This window comes from Mus pahari, chromosome 2 (assembly GCF_900095145.1).
Source record: "Mus pahari chromosome 2, PAHARI_EIJ_v1.1, whole genome shotgun sequence".
NCBI classification, from domain to species: domain Eukaryota; kingdom Metazoa; phylum Chordata; class Mammalia; order Rodentia; family Muridae; genus Mus; species Mus pahari.
The window spans coordinates 93,506,517-93,524,696 of NC_034591.1; the positions used below are offsets into that span (position 1 = coordinate 93,506,517).

Below are 18,180 nucleotides of genomic sequence, written 5' to 3' on the forward strand. Positions count from 1 at the left end.
TATCTGAATATTCCCTCTCCTTATGAATACATTTTCCTCTTCCTCTCCAGCAACAAAGACTCCTGTGATAAATGACTCTGTGATGTACATTAGCACCCGAACATTAAATTATGCTTCTTACTGCAGGACTTATCATTCACAGAACATATAGCATACCCAGAAGGTCCTTCCAGTGAGCAATACTGCTTGCTAGTGCTGAACCAATTTTAAATCTCTCTAGACTAGCAATGAAATTACTTGTTCACCTGATTGTTTTATTCAACTAATGATTTTGCAATTCCACATTCAATTGAATAATTGTACAAGAGAGATGTTGAAGGCCCATCTTTTCCAGATTAGAATAATTTACAAATGGAGTTTTTCTATTCCATTAAGCAATGGCACCTTTTAATGAGACATAAGCACAAGGCAGACACAATGATATGTAACAAACTGGAGAATGAAAAGACAATTTGAGCTGGCAGACATGTTAGTGGGATAGCTGATAGGAAAAGGGATTTATCACCAGGGAAGAAGATTCCTGGGAGAAACCCTGGTATGTTTAGAAAGTGTGCATGCAAACAAAAATACAAAGATGCACACGTGCGCACGCATGTGCACACACACACATAGACACACACACACAAACACAGGAAAATAATATACATATAAATATTCACATATATTCACAAATATGCAAATACACTCAAATATAAACACAGAGGCACAAGCACATTCACACATATAGATGCATGTACACAGGCAGTTACACACAAGCACAGATGCATTTAATTTACATATTAATAAATAAATGAAAACCTAGATAACTAATGTGTTCTACATCTTGAATGTCTACTTAAGAAACCTGAGAATAACCTTGTTCATCTTCCAGTAGCGATTGAGCCCAGTTCATGGATCATAAGTGAATAATACTCTTGAAATGTAAAAGAAAAGGTTGTGTGGTGGTGGTGGTGGTGGTTGTCGGCCTTTTTCAGTGTTCATGGCCCAGGTTTGTTCCTGTGTTTTAGACAGAAGGTCCCACTTTAAAATCAGTTTAATTTGACACACTGTTACTAGGTATAAAGACCCCATTTGGATACCAGATGGAGAGACAATTTATCTCTCCTGAGATTGCCCGGCTACCGGCTGTAGATTACTTAATTTTTGTTTTCTTTTTTAATTAAACTGTGAAATGAGAATTGTATAAAACGTGTTTTCTTAAATAACAGCACAGAACTTTAAAACAGCCTGAATATAAGTGTGCAATAACCTTACCATAAGTGGATCAACAAAATAAATAAGAAAAAACTAGAAATTACATTATTTAATCAAGTGGTTATACCTTTTAATGATATTATTCACATAAATGTTAATTTCTCATAAAGGTATATTTCAATTATTTGCGTTACATTTAAATTAAATAACTAGATATTGGAATTTTCTATATTGAGCTTTATAATATGAGGTAATATTGAATCCTTAATTACATATTAATGCCATTTTATTGCATATAGGAATATGCAACTGCTGTCTCAGAGTAGTGATTTATACCCTGAAGTTTTTGACTGCAGTAATAGGGGTTCAGTGCTGAGATCTACACCTTTTCAAGACTACTTCCTCCAGAACAGATGTTTATGTACTAAACAGAGACTGACAATTAGATGCAATAAATAATTCTGAGTAAATCCTTCCTATTCCTGATAAAATGCAATAATCTATTCCCTCTTCTAGCATCTGTATTGATAACACGAAGGAAGACTGCAAGATGTAACAGTAAAATCACTAGTTATCTTTTAACTCATTTATCGTTGTTGGGAGTCTTTCCAAAAACAGTCCAACTGGAGAAGTCTACCATCTTCAAATAGGAGCATTGGAAAAGTTTTAAGAAAGACTGATTGTAAAAGCCGGAGAACCAGAATGTCTGCTGTGAAATTGGGTCTCTTAGAAAAGAAAGGGAGCTATACCCAAGAGACCCTCACAATAGGGCTGCCCAAAAAAGAGCTTAACAATGACAGCCACAAAAGACATGCTTAAGTAGAGGCAGAAACTCTCATGGGGCCCACCTTGAGACCAAGAACTACAAATAATGAATGACTACAGAGAAAGGGCAAAATACTCCTCCACAGGACTGATGCTCCTTAGTAATATCCAGTAAAACTTCCTAATATGTGGAAGCAACACTAAACAAATACAACAGGTTCTTTTCTTTCTTGTGTGTGTGTGTGTGTGTGTGTGTGTGTGTGTGTGTGTGTGTGTAAAAGACAAATAGGAAAAGCCCACTAATTTAAAACTGACTGGGGGCTGGGTGTGGTGGCACACGCCTTTAATGCCAGCACTTGGGAGGCAGAGGCAGGTGGATTTCTGAGTTTGAGGCCAGCCTGGTCTACAAAGTGAGTTCCAGGACAGCCAGGGCTACACAGANAAACCCTGTCTCAGAAAAAAAAAAAAAAAAAAAAACCTGACTGGGGAGGAAGGAAGGAGTTAAGGAAGCAAAGAGGGAAATGGTGTGATTACTTTTTAATTAGAATTAAAAAGAGAAAATACAAATAAATTCCTGACCCCAGGATGCCCTCCATCCACTCCTCCCAACTCCCATACCTCTCGCCCACCCAGACTCACTACTCCTTTCTCTTCCTTCAGAAAAAAATGGGACTTCCAGGATTTATCAATCAAGCATGGCTTAACCAGATGTAATAAGACTAGACAGTTAACCCTGTCATCAAGCTGGATTAGGTAACACAGTAGAAGGGAAACTGTCCCAGGAACTGGAAAAAGAGTGAGAGTTGCATACTCCCACACCTCTGTGAAGAGTCCCATAGAAACCCTATGCTATAGAACTGAGCATATTTGCAAGGGACCTAACTCAGACCCATGGAGGATCTGTAACTGCTGCTGCAGTCTCTGTGAGCCATTGCGATCCCTGTTTAGTTGAATCTGTAGGCTGTGAGGACACAAACAAGCCTTTTAAAAAGAAAAGAAAACAAAATCTCGTTACATCAGAGTTGTGAATGTTTACTGGTTTTCACAAAACAACTGCAGAGTTAACTTTGAAGCAATGGGCTGGAGGTCTTCCTCAGAAACATGACCCAGGCACCTGATACCAGACCAACATCATGCTGTGGTCAGGGCCTGAAAAGGAGTACAGAAAAAGATGCGCTAGCCTGGGGACAAAAGAAAAGGTATACAGTGGATGTTTACCAAGTCACCAAGTGATCTGACTGAGAAATTAAGTATTGTCCTACATCCCAGTGTCTCATCTGTGTAATGGGGTTTATTATTGTGAGCCAAACTAGAAAAGACCCTAACTGTGATAACTACTTAATGAGTTCATGACATGCTGCACTGGTTGCTGTTCTGAACTGAAAATAGAAAGATATTTTTCACTGGAGCTTTTGGGTGAGGCAATTTTGAAGAGGCATTGTCACAGAGTCTTTGAAATCAACATGCCCTAAGATGTAAGGGACCAATATGAGATACTCAGTTTCTTCTTTATGGTTTTCAGAATCAAGAAGTCTTAAAGAAAAATCATTTAACAGTAAATGAAGTGTCTAGTGATTTTTTTTTCATATTGAATCCACATGTGCCTATTTCAAAGTGCTTCTCTGTATAGTTTGATTATTGAAATAAGATAATTCTGATATTTAGAATTTGGGCAGTTACTTAATGAATTCTTGCAGGATTCATTTCCAAAACATGTAATTTGTGAAACGTTAAAGCCTATTTCATTTATCTCAGAAAAGGAAGCACGCTGGACCAGCAATTGCATATGCACATCAGAAATGTCACAAAGGGGGAACATTTTCCTGTAATGCATCAAATTTCTGTTTAGATTGAAAGTGATAAAGAGGACTAGGCAAAATAATAGATGGCATGTCTCATTCCTAATGCCTTTATATTCTAAAAATCCCCAAAGCCATCTGTTATCTATATGTCAGGATGTTGCAAGTGACAGACATTTTTCTTTTCTAGTTGAAAAGAGACTGATCAGAGTGTCAAGCAGAGTTCATTTGAAAGCATACAGGGATCTTAATAGCGCCCATATTTAAAACCAACAGTTTCATTACTTTTGGTATTTATGGGTTTGGATGTAATGCTCATGGAAACTACCATGCAAGAGTAATGGTTCCCAACCAGATGGAAACAGCCAGAAACTGCATAGGCAAGGTAAGGTGAAGAGTAAATCTAATTTTTGGATAAATCTGCAATACTAGTACTGTTCCCTTGGGAAGTTAAACAAACCAGGAAACAATCTATTCACATTTCTTTCAGTTAAAAAACGTACAGCATGTGCATCACTTATATGCCCCTTACCCCCAGACGCCAGAAGAGTGCATCAGATCCCCGGGAACTTAGAAACAGGTGGTTGTGAGCTGCAGCTTTGTGCTCATTACAGTGAAACCCCCTCTCACATTTATCTATGTCACATACTTGATTCAAGTTTCTCCTTCTTCAGGGAGTTCATATTTGTAATTATAATCATTTTAAAATTGTTATCAAGGTCCTTGATGAAGGGATATACAAGTGCAGAAAAAGAGGTGCTTTCTTTTGTTAAAGTAAGACTGATAGGTTTGTGTGGATTGAATTGTCAGAAAAATGCTTCAAGGGCTTAAGATGGTGAATCCCTTTTTGTTTTCTCTACATTAATAGCATGTAAATGCAGAATAAAACTCTGTTCTTGATCACAAAGAAATAGACTTAGTGAGCATAACCCATTTTAGTTGTCCTTAAATTTTAGACTTCTCCAAATCAGGTGACGAGAAAGCAAGCAGCACTGACAATATATATATATATATATATATATATATATATATATATATATATATATATATATATATATATGCATGCAGTGTAAATAGCTCCGAGGGAAGATTCTATTTTAGATTTGCATTTTACAATTTCCTTTCTCCATTGTCTCTCTTCTTTCCCTCCCTCTCTCCCTCTTTTCCTCTCTCCTCTCTTCCTCTTTCACGCCTTTATTTCTTTTATATTCATTTTTTTTTCCTGATGCAGAAATTCAAGTATCTCATCCTGGCCTCAAATGAAGTACTTAATTGAAGATGATTATAGTATTTAATTAAACTCTTGATCTGCCTGCACCTAATCTCCTAAGAGTTTGAATTACTGGCATGTATTACATTGTTTTATGAAGTGTTAAGGACAATTCCAGGCCATTGTTTATGTAGGACAAGCACTCTACAGATTGAGTTATATGCCTATATAATATGCTTTTTGTTGTTTTTGTTTTTATGACATAGGTTCTCACTATGTAGCTCAGGCTGGTTGGGAATTTACCAGGTTGACCAATCTGATCTCAACCCAAAAGGTTCACCTACCGGCCTCATGAGTGCTGGATTTGGAAGGTTTTTTTGGTTTTTTTGTTTGTTTTTTTTTTTTTTTTTTTTTTTTTTTTTTTTTTTTTTTTGGTTTTTCGAGACAGGGTTTCTCTGTATGGCCCTGGCTAAACTCACTTTGTAGAAGACCAGGCTGGCCTCGAACTCAGAAATCCGCCTGCCTCTGCCTCCCGAGTGCTGGGATTAAAGTTTTTAAAACGTGTTCATCTACCTAAAATTTCCCAGAATTTGAGTAAAAAAATAAATCCCTTTTTTTGTTTTCATCTTGAATTTGTGTGTCTGTTCTATATTTGCATGTAGAGGGTGAGACACTTAGAGTTGCACAGGGAGGACACAGAGAGAAAGGAATGATCACCATGACTCAGGGTAGAAGGATGAGATGCAGGAGCAACAAGAGATGAATGAAGCCTACCAGCCATGTGAGATTTTGGGTAGGTGGCCTCTGGCCCTTTCCTTGACTGGGCCTAGGGTAGCAGGAGAAGATTTAGAGGTGTCCAACCTTTGAGGTAGTCAAGGCTTTTAAAAAGAAGCTAACATGTACGTTTCTTTCATTCGTGGATCCAATTGTTTCTCCTGGGCAGATGCACATGTAAGATCTGCAGGGAGCCAAAGTGATATAGAAAAAACTCCAGAAACACGACTGGTAAGTATGTGGGAGACCATATAAAAGATCCTACCATCAAAGGGCCCTAATGATATTACTCTAACATTTCCCCTCAGAAAACCATTATTTCAAGAGACTCCTGCTTCAAACTTGAAGAAGATAAATAGTACACAGACAAGCCCAAAGAATCTCAAAAATCTACACTTGCAGGATTTTTACCTTTCAGTGTATAGCCATTATTAGGTCATATATTTTTATCTCAGTTACATTAACACAACTATCCATCTCCATTAAATCTATGTGGTTTTTCCTTCATTCTTTGGCTCAATGTGTCTTAAGTCTTTCAAGTCATATAAAACTTTTAAAAAGCAAATGTATGTGATTTTCTCTAATGGAACCTTCTTTCATTACGGAGTCATGGCCATGACTTTTGTGATAAGTTATGGAACCACACCTGTCTATCTCCACAGTGATGTATAGACATACTTAGTTGCTAGGTTTGACAGTTATTACAAACATATAGCAAGCTGCCTGATCCTCACTTTTATTCACTTTGAAAACTTCAGAATCACAGTTTGTAAGATTTAAAAACTCAGTCAACTTTCAGAATCATTTTGGTTGTTTCTCGGTTTCTTCTCTTAGTTCTTTGGGTCTAATTTTCTTTGCCACTACTCAATTTACAATAGTAGATGCTCTTTGATGATACATTTTAACAGTGAGATTTGAATCTAACTGATATCAGATGAATGTATCATCTAAAAGGCAATATGCACTACAGACTGGAATGCAATTGGTAACATTTTAAAATCTCAGCAAGCTTGGGCTCAAACAATTGAAAAATCGACTGACGTCAAAATAATTATACATATACCTTATACACTTGCAATACACTTCATAAAATATGAGACTTGAAATGGTTCAGAATTTAAACACTTCTAAAACTTATTTCTGAGTAGCTGCACAGATGTTTTGTATCTACCTGCCATACATATGATTCAGCCATCAATAAACTCAGCCAATCTGACAGATATTGTTGACAATGTAGAAGTTACAAAAGTGTGCATGTTTGATTTGCTCCCTTTAAAATCTCACAATGTGTTTGGTATTTTTCAGAAAAAAAAGTTTTAGCAATATACAATCAAAAGTAACCTATTCCTAGTTACTTGATAATTGCAACATTTTGGATGACTAATTGCAGATGTTTTTCTTTTTAAAAAAAATTCTTAACCCTTATGTTCTAAAAGACAAATATTATTATAGCATATTCTAAATTGAAATATAGAGAGAATAAATGACTTAATTCATATCAAATACAATTTATACCAAAAGAAAGAAAGAAAACTGAGCAAGTAGACACTTAATGTTAAGAATTTTGTTTTTCTAAAAAATATCAATTTAAATGATTAAATTGAGACATATAAAATAAACAAGGAAGTAGTCACATTGAATTGTAGAAATGCATTTTTAATATTTTATACATAAATCTGTTGCATCACCTGTAAGAAATGACCCATATTTTTGTTTGTAATGTTGCTGGGGCCTTATTGTGCCTTTTTAAAAAATTTTTATTAGATATTTTCTTCATTTACATTTCAAATGCTATCCCTAATGTCCCCTATACCCTCCCCCCACCCTGCTCCACTACCCACCCACTCCCACTTATTGGNCCTGGCGTTCCCCTGTATGGGGCATATAAAGTTTGCAAGACCAAGGGGCATCTCTTCCCAACAATGGCTGACTAGGTCATCTTCTGCTATATATGCAGCTAGAGACACAAGCTCTGAGGTACTGATTAGTTCATATTGTTGTACCAACTATAGGGTTGCATATCCTTTCAGTTCCTTGGTTAATTTCTCTAGCTCATCCATTGGGGGCCCCGTGTTCTATCCTATAGATGACTGTGGGCATCCACTTCTATATTTGCTAGACACTGGCATAGCCTCACAGGAGATAACTATATCAGTGTCCTTTCAGCAAGTTCTTGCTGGCATATGCAATAGTGTCTGCGTTTGGTGGCTGATTATAGGATGGACACCTGGGTGGGGCAGTCTTTGGATGGCCCATCCTTTTGTCTTAGCTCCAAACATTGTCTCTGCAACTTCTTTCATGAGTATTTTATTCCCTATTTAGGGGAGGAATGAAGTATCCACGTGTTGATCTTCCTTCTTCTGGATTTTCTTTTGCTTTGGAGATTGTACCTTGGGTATTCTAGNTTTCTGGGCTAATATCCACTTATCANTGAGTGCATATCAAGTGAGTTCTTTTGTGATTGGGTTACCTCACTAAGGATGATATCCTCCAGATACATCCATTTGCCCAAGAATTTCATAAATTCATTGTTTTTAATAGCTGAGTAGTACTCCGTTGTATAAATGTACCACATTTTCTGTATCCACTCCTCTGTTGAGGGACATCTGGGTACTTTCTAGCTTCTGGATATTATAAATAGGGCAGCTGTGAACATAGTGGAGCATGTGTCCTTATTACAACATCTTCTGGGTATATACCTAGAAGAGGTATTGCTGGATCTGCTGGTAGTGCTATGTCCAGTTTTCTGAGGAAACGCCAGATTGATTTCCAGAGTGGTTGTACAAGCTTGCAATCCCACCAGCAATGGAGGAGTGTTCCTCTTTCTCCACATCCTCGCCAGCATCTGCTGTCTCCTGAATTTTTGATCTTAGCCATTCTGACTGGTGTGAGGTGAAATCTCAGGGTTGTTTTGATTTGCATTTCCCTGATGATTAAGGATATTGAACATTTTTTCAAGTGCTTCTCAGTCCTTCGGTACTCCTCAGTTGAGAATTCTTTGTTTAGCTCTGTACCCCATTTTTTAATGGGGTTATTTGAATTTTTGGAGATCAGCTTTGTGAGCTCTTTGTATTTATTGGATATTAGTTCCCTATCAGATTTTGGATTGGTAAAAATTCTTTCCCAATCTGCTGGTGGCCTTTTTGTCTTACTGACAGTATCTTTTGCCTTACAGAAACTTTGCAATTTTATGAGGTCCCATTTGTCGATTCTTGATCTTACAGCACAGGCCATTGCTGTTCTGTTAAGGAATTTTTCCCCTGTGCCCATTTCTTCGAGGCTTTTCCCTACGTTCTCCTCTATATATTTCAATGTCTCTGGTTTTATGTAGAGTTCTTTGATCCACTTAGACTTGAGCTTTGTACAAGGAGATAAGAATGGATCAATTCACATTCTTCTACATGTTAACTGCCAGTCGTGCCAGCACCATTTGTTGAAAATACAGAAGATACAGTCATTGTCATTCTGAAGTGTCTAAATTTATTATTATTCAATAAATTAATGTATTGAACTGATTTATTAAATTATAAATTCATGCTGTATGATAATTTCATGAGTAGATATTAATTAAGCTACTAAAATAACTTTATTCTTACCTTAAGGATTTTTTTAACTCTAATATTACATAAAAATGCCACACAGAACCCATGTCTGCCTTTCTGTCTGTAGGTATGTTCGCAGATGTGGAGGTTAGATTATAGCTACAAAGGATTAAGAATCAAGGAATAACATTTAAGGCCTTTAGAAAAGGACAACTAAGACTTTCATATTTTACTGAGCCTAATGTGTGTAACTTCTCAAACATAGATTTTTAATGTCATTAATACTCTCAAGTGCTTATAAGGTACTAGTGTATCATAAAAAATATTGTATTTTGTTCATAAATTATATATCAGAGTATAGAAAGGAGGCTTGGTGGTGAAAATCATGAACATTTTGTACAGAGGGCCAAATTTGGTTTACAATTGCCTGTAGCTAGAGTTTCAAAGAGATCCAATGCCTCTGGAAAGATCGGAACCCCAACTCATATACATATCCTCAAACTCACACACACACACACACACACACACACACACACACACACACACACACATACGCATACACACTAATAATAATAATACAAATTAACATATGAAAAAGTTATCATTCTGTGTATTATGAGTATTTTCATGGTGTCTAACCAGACATACAGTAATCTTTCTTTTTGTCATAAAAATGGCCAATTCTTGCTAGTAAGTAGGTCAAGGAACAGTTTGAATTATTATCACAGTGTGTATACAATGTGGTGTAATAGAGAAGGGCACATACTGGTCTCATAATACGTCTTTACCATTTTTAATGGAAATAAAATATAATGAAATTTAAATATTTTAACTTATATAAATCATAAATGGAAGAAAGTAAACTACATGGAAAGCTAGAGGTATCTACTACAGTGTTTATACATAAACTCATTCATTAATACAAAAACTCACACACATAAACATGTCACATACACAAGCAGTAGTCACACACATGGACAGGGGTAAAACAAGTGAAGATGAATGACTTGTTATTCCACAGAAGTTTTAGGTAGAAAACATCAATGAATAATAAAGATTTCACCAAGATGCAATGTCATGCACCCAGTCTGATCTTCATAAGATGAGGAAGAAGTTAATAATATTTGCCATTCCTTTCATTTCAACATGTTTGTAATGACATCTTTTCCTCTCTCTAATCTGGGACATACTTCCTCCCTCCAAGCCCTCCCTTAGCATTCCTAAATTCCTTTCAAATTGAAGGCCCACTAATTCTTTAATTACTTGTCAATACACACACACACACACACACACACACACACACACACATACACATACACAAACATATAAACACACACACAATCATACACACTCTCACACTGATAAATAGTACCTACTGAATCTATTTAGTGTTGGTTGTGTGTATACGGTTCTATAGCTCATCATTTGTCAAAGACTAAACAATTAAGGTTTCTTGTCCCTAGGCAAGAATGGTTCTCCATCTTTCAGGTGTCTGTATATCTAGATAGGGCCCTTATGAATTTTCTACCTGTTGCATCTAGCCAAAGCAACAGACAATATAACCTACTCAACTAATATCTTAGATTACTTTGGGTGGATAAAGCCTGTTCATTCCAAAACATATCTCATATAATTAGAAGAGACAGGTGACATTACAAATACAAACTTTAAAGACCTAAGAAAACAAGAAAATAGGACAGTTTGAAAATAATATTTTAGTTGCATGATAAACAGAAAACGAAATCAACATATTGACAAAAAGTAAACCCTAACGGTCATTTTAAGGAAACTCAATAACAGTACAGTGAAATGAAGAAACAACTCATTAACTTACTTAATGCAGATTATAAAAAAGAAACAGACTGAGTTGTACATGAAGTATTAAATATATAAAACAAATACACACTTAAGATTCTTAGCAACAAAGTAAATAAAAATAATTTCTAAGGCAAACGGTAGTTTTTGGTGGTGGTGGTGGTGGTAGTGGTGGTGGTGGGGATGGTGGTCAAGGTGGCAGTGGTGATGATTCTTTTCAAATGATCCAGAGAAGAAGGAAGGAAGGAAAGGAGTGAGTAAGGTGTGAGTTAGGGAGGGAGGAAGGAAGGAAGTAAAGAATGAGAGAGGGAGCGAGACAGTGAGATGTGGTGAGAAGGAGGAAGAGGATGGTGGAGGAATCAATGACGAAAGGAGAAAGGAAAGAGGAAGAAGGAACAAAAAAGCACCTATAAATATGGTGGGAGGTAAATGAGTGGATATTCATATTGTTACTTGTTAACTTGTTACTACTAACCAAGGGGAAACAAGAAAAGTCGCCTGTATACACTTATATAATAGAGGAAAACCTTCCAAGCCTTTGGGAAAACCACAAACATTTATTTAAAGTGTAGCTATTGCTGCTCATGCCAGCAAGATTCTGCTGAAGGGACCCTGATATAGCTGCCTCTTGTGAGGCTATGCCAGTGCCTGGCAAACACAGAAGTGGATGCTCAGAGTCAGTTATTGAATGGAACACAGGGCCCCCAATGGAGGAGTTAGAGAAAGTACCCAAGGGGCTGAAGGGGGCTGCAACCCTGTAGGTGGAACAACAATATGAACTAACCAGTACCCCCTGAGCTCATGTCTCTGACTGCATATGTAGCAGAAGATGGCCTAATTGGCCATTATTGGGAAGAGAGGCCCCTTGGTCTTGCAAACTTTATATGACCCAGTACAGGGGAAGTTCAGGGCCAAGAAGTGGGAGTGGGTGGGTAGGGGAGCAGGAGTGGGGAAAGGTATAGGGAACTTTCAGGATAGCATTTGAAATGTAAGTGAAGAAAATATCTAATAAAAAAAAAAAAGAAAGAAAAGCTCAAGGAAGAGATAGTTCTAAACTCAGCATGAGGAAAGCAGGATTTCCATTAGAACAGTTTGTTTCTTACAAAAACCATGCAAGCCTTTCAAGAACATAATGTTATATTCAATAACAAGCAAAAAAGCAAACAAACAAATCAAAAACAAAAACAAAACAAAATGAACTCACAAACAAACTCATGCTGCTAATCATGAATACTAAACCCTGAAAGGTACAGTTGAAATGAAAATAAATTGTTTCCAAAATAAGCAAAGCATAAGAGCGTCATTGACATCAGACTAGTCATATAAAAAAGAATGAGAGCCCCTTTATCTGCAAAGGCAAGTAAACATCAAAGAAATAGGAAGAGATACAAAGTCCTTGACGCTAATAGATACACAAAAGACAACAAGAAAATTAACAAAACTCATTAATAAAAGGACTACAAAGGACAATAGTAGACATCAGATGTGACATAAATAGTAAAAACAGAAGATAATTAGAAGACATTATCTAACTAATTAGAAGTCATTATCTACCAACAATGACTTAAATGTAGACTGAATGTACTCCTCAACTAAAAGCTTCAGAATGATGGAATAAACGATCTATCATTGCAGAATGGATAAAATAACCAGCAATAATCTACCCAGAACTTCGTTCCTTGATAATACATACATTACCTTAAAATAAAGAGGTATAAAAATAGTATCCATAGACAAAATTCAAAATGATGAGGAATAAATATAGCATATTCTTAGATAAAACAGACACTAAGTCCAAAGTAGCGAAAATACATGGATATTGTAAATACATCCTGAAGATTCAGTTTAATAAGAAATAGGAAATTTATGTGTACATATGCCCTAACATATATCACTTGATACTAATATTAACAAATATTCTATCTGAATGGAGAGGAAATGTCTAAATTACTCATTCCCTTAATTTTTGTCAGTGGAAATATCATCTAAATAAGAAATAAGCAAAAAAAAAACAACAAACAAACAAACAAACAAAACCTTGAGGTTTAATCTTTATTATACAGTAATAAACTTTATATATAATAACAGATCACTCATTAAACAGCTGCATCATATATATTCTTCTCATTGTCACATAGAACATTTTCCAATGCATACAATATACTAAAACATAAGTCCAACAATTTTTAAAAATTCCAAGTATGTATCATCTTTTCCATAGAGTAGAATGAAGCTAGAAATCAACAAGAGATCTTTACAAATTGTCTGAATTTCTCAACATCAAACAACACATTTTTACATTACCATGGTCAACAAATAAATCAATGAGAGAAATTTAATTTTTCTTGTAAGTTATGAGACTAAAAGTACAAAATAACAAATTTATGAAATACATTAGAAGAAAATTTAAAGAATAATCCTAAAGTAACATGTCCCTTCACTAAAAAATAAGACTCTAACTGCTATTTAAAAAAATCTATTGATAACACTCCAGAAATTAGGAATGGAAGAGCAAAATAAATATATAATTTGTAGAAGAGAATAAGTAATAAAATTTATGGCAAAATAATTATATAAGACTTAAAATTATGAAACCTAAGCAAAATAAATAATGTTCTTAAATAAATAACTTGCTACCTTGGAAATGAATGAATATTTACATATGGAAAACATGACATTTCTGAAATACAAAAATCTTTCTGCCTTCCTGCTAGTACAGACATAGTAGCAAATTAGAGAGACTAGGAAAAAAAGGGGGTAAATTTCTATAAATATAACCTTAAACATTTTAATCATTCTTTACAAAATGCTTGAGAAAAGTAATCATGTGCAATCATTAGCCCCCAAATTACATTAAATCAGGCAAAACAAACTTTCAAGAAATGAATTCCTTGGATTAGAGCACTTCAATGTGTGTGTGTGTGTGTGTGTGTGTGTGTGTGTGTGTGTGTGTGCTATGATCATTTTAAAAATCCGAAAGTGAAAAAAAAAAACTTTTCAGTGGCTTTAAGAAAGTCAGGGGTATGGGACAAGAGGGAGAAAAGGAGGAACAAAATGGCATAATTCTATTTCAATTTAAAAATTAATATCACAAAAATTAAAAGCTCCCAAAGTAGGACAATACAGAAAAGACCTAAGGTGGACAGGTGGTATTTTGGTGGCTGTCCAGTGGAATTGGGGAGTTAATGTAGACATGATCAATTCTTTATTTATAAAATTTTCAATATGAATAAAACATGAAAATTTGAAAAAAGGATAATCACTAATATTTCTTAAACAATTCTAGAATGATAAAAGGAGAATCTTCCAACTTCATATATCAAGACTAGCACCACGCTGAGGCCAATATATAGATGAACATAATGTTAAAAAAATAAAATCCAACATTTTAGATTGGTGTGCAATTCCAGAAAAGTAAATATACCATGACCATACAGTAATCATATTCCATGTACATGTATAAGATATTACAGAGATTGAAGGATACTTCTATAGACATAATTTAAAAATGCATCATTTGATTAGAAAAAAATATATTCTTCCGAAGAAATGCAATAAACATTTGAAATCAAGACACACTTATACAGTGTTATGTTTAAGCTACTATTATCTAATATATATCTCATATGTAAATATATACACATATGACAATCAAATTTTAAAGAAATATATTTATTTGTCTCACACTTTTCAAAATCAAAATCTAGGGTGTCTTAGATTTACTATATTGAGCATCATACAACACAAGTACAGGACTTGTGGCAGAAAAAATAAAAAGGAGAGGTTGAGGATCCCAGTGTCACTTTCAAGTATACTTGACATATTTTCTTCAAATAGTCCCAACTGCTTAATGGTTTAACTGACCTTTTATAGTGGCAGATGCAGAAATGTACATTATACCACCTTAGCAATTACAACCTTCAAAATCTGATCAAAAGATGCCCTTCAACAGAGGAATGGATACAGAAAATGTGGTATATTTACACAATGGAGTACTACTCAGCTATTAAAAACAATGACTTCATGAGTTTTTAGCCAAATGAATGGAACTAGAAAATATCCTGAGTGAGGTAACCCAATCACAAAAGAACACACATGGTATGCACTCACTGATAAGTGGATATTAGCCCAAAAGTTTGGAATGCCCAAGATACAATTCACAGACCACATGAAGCTCAAGAAGAAGGAAGACTAAAGTGTGTATTCTTCGGACCTTCTTAGAAGTGGGAAAAAATACTCAAGGGAGGAAATATGTGACAAAGTGTGGAGCAGAGACTGAAGAAAAGCCCATCCAGAGACTACCCACTTGGGAATCTATCCCATATACACTCATCAAACCCAGACACTATTGTGGATACCAAGAAGTGCTTGCTATCAGGAGCCTGATAAAAGCTTTCTCCTGAGAGGCTCTTCCAGAGCCTGATAAATATAGAGGCATATGTTCCCATCCAACTATTGAACTGAGCACAGGGTCACCAATGAAGGAGTTAGAGAAAGGACTAAAGGAGGTGAAGTGGTTTGCATCCCCAAAGGAAGAACAACAATATCAACCAACCAGACTCTCCAGAGTTCCCAGAGACTAAGCCAACAACCATGGAGTACACATGAAGGGACTCATGGCTCCAGTTGCATATATAGCAGAGAATGGCCTTGTTGGGCATCAGTAAGTAGAGAGGCTCTTATTCCTGTGAGGGTTCGATGCCCCAGTGTAGGAGAATGCCAGGCAGAGAGATGGGAGTGGGAAGGTGGGAGCGCAAACACCCTCATAGAAGCAGGAGGAGCTAGGATGGGCCAGGAGTTTTCCAGGGTAGGAGGAACCATGAAAAGGGATAACATTTGAAATGTAAATAAAGAAAATATCCAATAAAAAGAATTCCTCAAAAAATAAAAATTAAGAAAAAAAGAAATTGCACATTACAAAAACTGAGATTATATGTGAGCAACCAATAGGGAACATTATACGCAATGGAATAAGGGTAGAAGTGTTTCTCATTTGTCCTCTATTGGGACCTAAGAGAATAGATAATTCAGTGGGCTGTTAGCTAGATTTCCAACTCCTATCTAGAAACACGGATGTGGCCAAGGACACCTGAAAACCCATGGGTGGGGAGTCCTGTACAAGTGATAGGAGGACCCCAGAGTCTTGCTGATTTAAGCCTAATAGGAACACAAAAGGTAGCCACAGGTTTAATAAGAGTAACGTAGGAATGCCATATAAAAATAAAGGGAGACATTCAATACTCTCCTCTGTCCATGCATACACAGGCATCAACAACAGCAAATACATGTAAAAGTAAATGAAAACACAATAGTGAGATGGAAGGGAGGCTTGGAGTATGAAAAATATGTCCAGTTAAACACTGGACATCTTACATGATCATATAAGAAAGCCAAAGAAGTCAAGCAATAAAGAACATGGATATAAGGGGGAAAGGGGGAGTTTTTATTTGCAGATAGAATGATTTTATACATTGGCAGAAGTTTAATATTCCACAGAAATTATTAGAACTAATAAATGCATTAAATTTGCATGTTAAAACATCAACACACATATGTCCCTAAAGTCACTGCAGTTGTGGCTGTTGTATCATATGTGCATCAGGAGGTGGCACAGACTTATGTCTATTATCCGTGTTCTGACCTGTAAACATCTCAATGATTAATAAACTCTGAAAAACGCAAGCCTGAGACAAACACCAATTCAGCTCCTAGCAGACCCTGATTGACTTCCAGGGTGGGAACAAGCCACAGACAAGATGAACCTTAACTTGTGCTGCTTGTCCTGTGTTGGAGTGAGCCTGAAACTGATGACCCTCAAGGGGCAAATCAGGCTGGATCAGATAAGTCCCAGGCCCAGGAAACCACCAGTCAAAGTCCATGGGGCCTGGACAGGGAGCTAGAGTGAGATGATCACAAGTCTCGTACCTTACAGGTCTGAGTATGCAGACCATGCCAGAGATGACTTCTGCCAGGACTATAATTCATGAACCAGGTACAACATTTCTGTGACCTTTACTAAAATGACACAAGAAACTCAGAGACTCCAGCTGCTATTCAGATTAGAAGGTAGATAATGGAGAAATGGAAGAAAAAGAGAAACAAAGATGTGGGCACAACGAAGAGAGGCAAAACTGGAGACTCAAGGGTAGTGAGGAATAGCCTGATATGAGTACCCAGTGATTCCACCTAGGGCTATGGTTCAGGAAAGCTGGTGAGGTACCTATCAGGTCCATATCAAGGGCCTGGAGTTGGCCCACCCCAATATACCCCATCTATGAACTGTTGAAGCGCGTGAAGAGGCAGGGGCTGAAGGCTCAAATTTGGAGAGTCTTCATGATAAAGGTCAACAAGAGGATATCTCAGAGGAGTTCCAGAAAGGTTCAACTATTGTTAATGTAGCAGAAGCCGGAGGCCTTTAAAAAAAAAAATGACTCACTGCTATGAACATTTGCAAGCAAATAAGAGTGGACAATGTTACTCTGTGGAGACACTGTGACACACTACAGCTTCCACCATGAGATTTTTTTCCTTTGAGGTGGGGCCAGGCTACAAGGGTGGAGGGCAGGTAGGAGAGGAGAGAGGAATGAGGGCGATTGGGGTACATGAGATGAAATTTAGAAAGAACCAATAAATTGTATTTTAAAGTCAAAATATAAATAATATTTGTAGTTTTAGATATAAATTCTAAACCTACTTGTAAATAAATGATCCAAATACTTCATATTTGAGAGCAGCAGATGCATAGAATTAATTTAATCAACAGTATAAGAATTTCTACAATGAATATTTGTAAAATATTTATAAAGGGAATTGAAGAGTACACAAGACATACAAAAATATTCCATATTCTTAAGTTGGAAGTCTCCATACAGTTAAAAATGCTTGTATTTCATAAATAATCTTCTTGGTTCAACAGCATTTTTCAATAAATAAAGTTCAAAATTAAAACCAATACCAAAAAAGTTAAAATAAAAATTGAATATCTAGAGCATTCTTGGTCACACAAGAACAAACAGGTACAAAATAACTGGCATCAAACTATAGTTTTAAGGAACAGCATCAAAAGTTCCATGGTACAAAC

General features: G+C 36.1%; 1 pseudogene; it reads left to right on the plus strand.

The window, feature by feature from the left end:
• Positions 1-16,650: 16,650 nt before the first annotated feature.
• Positions 16,651-16,768, plus strand: LOC115063521 (annotated as a pseudogene).
• The last annotated feature ends 1,412 nt before the right edge of the window (positions 16,769-18,180 follow it).